Genomic DNA, 5,071 nt, shown 5'->3' with positions numbered 1-5,071 from the left:
GAGGCAAATTTTTAACATATTTTTCCAGATATAACTTGAAACAGTTTTATATATATATATGGGCAAAAAGTAGGGATAAGAAATCAAAGACTAAAGCTAGGCATGGGGACAAACATTCTCAATCCCAGCACATGGGAGTTAGAGCCTGGGAAGATCTCTGTGACCTCAAGTCCACCCCAGTCCACCTAGCAAACTCCAGTCCAGGTGAGGTCACAGGGAGTTCCTGTCCCAAAAAGACCAGAAAAAAAAAATCAAAGACCAAAGAATTTGCCAACATGGGGTCAATTTTGATGGAATAACTAAGATTTCCATTAGTTCTATTTTTTTTTCTTTCTTTCTTTTTTGAAAATCCTAGGTATTTTATTGGGATTGCTAACAGAGCATAGGGTGGGGGTTTATTTGCAGAAGAGTGGAAGTAGACACTCATTTACAACTGCAATGGAAAGCCCACACTCAAATATTGATCCTGTAACTTCCCAACAGCCTCACAAAATGGTGAGAGAGATGCCTCCTGGCTTTCTTGAATTATATATCCTTAGCCCCTCCCGATTTGTAGCTAAGATCGACTGAGTTGGAGGGGTAACTGAATCCCCCCTGGACTCCTTGATGATCATGGGAAAGAGGTGTAAATATATAGCCTGCTGGCATAGTGGTCAAAGGACACTTCCAGGCAACACTCCACCCCTTCGTGCAGCTCTTGTGTTCTTTTTGTCAGCCTCTTCCACAAAACTCCCTGAGCCTAGGAGGGGGTGCTAGTTGTGCAATGATCTTCCTCCCAATAAGGAAAGGCACTGATCTTTTGGGTCTCTGCATTGGCACTTTTCCATAGGCTATTGGCCCATTTCAGTGGGATTCCATCTGCTATATAAACACAAACAAGAAGCAAGAACATCTTAACAATGACTGCTATAATAACTTAACCTATGGGCGTAAATACAAATACTTGCATGATACTTTAGCAGGTGCATCACATCCATCTAACAAAACAATGGCAGTGGCTTCCCGCTGGGGCCTATATTCTCTCCTGCCACAGGGGGTTGGCCTCATCTATGGTACCAGATGTGTGTTCTACTGTAGTAGTGAGCATTATATCCAATCAAAAATTTGCTGGTTGTACATACACTAGAACCTCCACTATGGAACCAGCAGGAATAACTTGTTTGGTATATTGATATTGCAGCATGCAAGGCCTGTCGTTGAGCAGAATTATAGGGGACAATTCTCCCCCATTCATGTGCATATCACGTTTTGACACCATGAAAGCCACCCATTCTGTGGCAGGGAGTTTCCAGCTTAATCCAAGCTTGATTTCTCCCTCTCCTGTGCTCACACCAAGCAGTGTCTTCAACAGTAGTTTTTTCTGTCCACTTCCAGTGTCCAGCCAACACAACCAACATTAGTGGCAATGGCTTTTATTGTTTTGGAGACCTCTAGGAAATCCAGAGTTCCTTTTACCTTCATTTTTCTATGACACTTTTTTTTTTTTTAATGGTTGGATAACTATCTTCCCGTGAGTGCTCTAACAATCTTCCTGTGAACTATATGTATAAAATCATTTCACATTCCTCCAGCATCTTTACCTATTACCATAAAAATATCCCATTCGGTCCTTCTCTTTTTCTATCAGTCTCTCCAACAGAATTTTAATTTCTAAGTTTTGCAACAAGCGTATTTTTTTTAATACAAATCATCTTCATACACCATTCAAACCATTTCCTAAGAGTTACAAATTCCCTCTTCAAATTTGACCTCTGGCCAGTGTATCTCTGCAAGCTGCTAACTGTAAGGAAAGTTTTAGTTTTGTATTTTTTCCTAAAAATGTTTTTAAATTTGGTCACAGGAAATGATTAAAAAGTCAATGTAGTCAGGTGTGGGTTGACATGCCTTTAATCCCAGCACTCAGGAGGCAGAGGCAGATGGATCTCTGAGTTCAAGGTCAGCCTGTTCTACATAGCAAGTTCCAGGCCAGCAGGACTACAGGAAGATCCTGTCTCAAAAAGATCAAAAAATTAAAATTAAAAAGTCACTGTATGTCTTAGTCTGCTTAGCTAGTAAGATGCTCCCCATGCTGTCCCCATTCCCACATTATGCTTGGGTCCAACCCCATCCCAGTCACCCCACCCAAGAACTCTGGATTAACCTTCCATGGTATCTTGACCCCCTTTTACTCTACCAGCTACATTTGCCAGCTCCAGAGCACACACCTACTCTGCCTAGCTACTTAAGACCATCCCCACCCTAGCCCCATTTCCAGTTAGGCACTTCCTGCTCATTGCTCCTGAGAACTCCAGACCTCACTCACAATTCTACCTCTCACCATTCATCAAAGAAGCTACTGTTTACAACAGATGGATACTATTGCAGAGTTCCATAACTAGTAAAACAATAAGTGTCTATGAGATGCCCAGCCCTAAGTGACACAGATACAATAGAAACTCTACACTCAAGGCTCAAGGAATATAGGGAAATGGAACAATGCGACTGTTAATGTGTCTCTCAACTCTCTCATTAGTGACAATTCCTCATGTGCCACAGAGGACTATTAGCACAGAATGACACAACTGGCCAAAATATATAGAATAAGGGACTACAGATTGTGTGTTTCTGGATAGGATTCTTCCTATTAAAACTCTGCCACCCAGTGCTCAAGTACCATTGCAGAGGAGAAGGTTGAAAGACTGTAAGATCTGGGGTGGTGGATGACCACTAGGAAGCCTCTGGGAACTTGCTCATATGAAGTTACAGAAATGGTGACATTTCACAAGACCCATACAAAATCAAAACCAACAAAAACAGAGCATAGAATGGGGTAAATGGGTAAGAAGCCCCAACCTCAGTGGAGGAACTATTGGCAGCTGATCATTGCTGGGTGAGGAAGAGTTGGTCTTCTTTATAGGAGTGATGATTAGATAGTCTGACAAGGATCCAGTGGATGAAGTCAGATCAAAGGGCATTTGTGGACACAACTTGACTCCATAGGCTTTAGAATGCATGAAATCCAGCATGTGACAGGAGCGGTTATGAGGAGTACAGGTGGGGGTGTTGAAATATGATTAAGATCCATTCTATGAAATTCACAAAAATTCAATAAAACATATACTATATAAGAAAGCTAAAATATTAAAATAAACAAACAAAACCACATAAAATTTATAAATCATTATTTGAAACATGCCAGTCAACATTATTTGGTTACTGGTTTAAATGCATCATTTATTGAAAAATTGTTAAAGAATATCTTCTGCTCCAATTCCCCCATATTTTCAGGTACAAAATAGAAAAATTGTTACACTTGGGCTGATTTTTTTCTAAGTAATATCTAGGATTGATATACAAATGGCTACAAATGCTCACTGAATAAGGCAGCTGCCAGAATGTCAGTAGCACTTTAGTGAACAAGCCAATAAATCAGGGAATAAATATATGAAATTTCTAAAAATCCGATGTCTGAGATTTATTTCTTTTTTCTAAAATATTTTTATTTCCAAGTTCCTCAAGTTAAATTTCTTCCACAAAAATACACCTTTTCCTAGGTAAGGTTTATCTGAGAACAACTGGTCTTTGCCCAAGATTTATCTACATGACACACAGTAATTAAAAATACCAGCCTGGTGGAACTAAACTTCTTGGGTGTTTAACAGACATACTTTGAGGTCTATAATAATTTGGTCAGAGGGACATAAAGGACACTTTTTGCTCCTTGCCCTTCTAAGTCAAATAGTTCCAGGGGACTATGAGCATCTCTCAAAATGTCCTATAATGGTGGTGGGTCACCTGTCCTCTTGATCAAGGAGGCTGAGGAGACCCCATGAGATGAACTTGAACCAGTATCCAGTCTACAAAGAGGAGGGTCAACACAGAGGAATCATGTCCTCTGTGCTTCCAAGCAAAGCCAACCATGGTCCAGCAAGACCTTTGACTTATCTTCTATTTTTTTATTATTTTATGTGTATGAGTATAATGCCTACATGTGTTTTGATGCACCCATGTCATACAATGCTCTTGGAGGCCAAAGGAGGATGTCAGATCTCCTGTAACCAGAGTTACAGATGGTTGTTAGCCACCATGTAGGTACTGGTAATCAGACCTGGATCCTCAGCAAGAGCAGCCAGTACTCTTGAGCACTGAGCCATCTCTCAAGTCCCTCTCCTCTCATCTTCTTTCCTCTCTTCTCATCTTCCTCTTTCTTTCTCTGACTCTTCTATGTTTATCAGGATAATATTTGATGTGAAGATGTGTTATGAGCAAGTCCTGTGATCTGAAGTAGTAAAGAAATCGAGGCTGCCTCTAAGATGACACATGGGCTCGCTATCATTGATTCTTAGTGTCTGTAGGGGAGCCTTGTTGTTCCTAGTTACCTACAAGGAAACAGTAATATTGAAAGTCTCTATCACTGACACAGGATCTCACTGTAGTAGCAGTGGACCTGGAATTCTCTATTTAGACTATCCCAGTGTAGCCTTGATATCAGAGAGACCTACCTGACTCTGCCTCCAAGTGCTCAGATTAAAGGCTTGTGCTTTCATTTGGTACATTTTAGGAGAATCTGAAAGCTGTATAAAACTGTATTACATAGGAATTCCTCTTCCTTAAAGTATACTATGCTCTTAACAGTTAGTGGTAAGAAAGTTTGATTAGTAAACTACAAATGTCTTATACTGTTTAGAAAGTGAAATATTTCTGAAAACATGGTTATCAGACATTCACACATCTTCTCAAATATGAAAATTTACATCAGTTTCTGATGCCCCACATGAAAATCTCTGTAGTTAGGGGAGGAGCTAATGTCCTTTTAACAATGGATCATAAAATACCTCAGGTGCTTGAAATCAATATGTTAAAAAAGATATCTTTACTTCAATGCTCACTGTAGCATTATTATAATAGTCAAGATACAGAATATATGCAAGTATCCATCAAAAGATAAATGGATTAACAATAATAAGTAAACACAATACATTATGCATCCTTAAATATGGGAAATCTTACCACGTGACATATCAACATGGGTAAATTTGGAGGTCATATTTCTAGGAGAATTACATCAGGCACAGAAAACTTTTAAAAAATG

Source organism: Nannospalax galili, unplaced genomic scaffold (genome assembly GCF_000622305.1).
Source record: "Nannospalax galili isolate Female #2095 unplaced genomic scaffold, S.galili_v1.0 scaffold903, whole genome shotgun sequence".
In the NCBI taxonomy this organism is placed as follows: domain Eukaryota; kingdom Metazoa; phylum Chordata; class Mammalia; order Rodentia; family Spalacidae; genus Nannospalax; species Nannospalax galili.
This window is presented reverse-complemented; position numbering follows the sequence as displayed.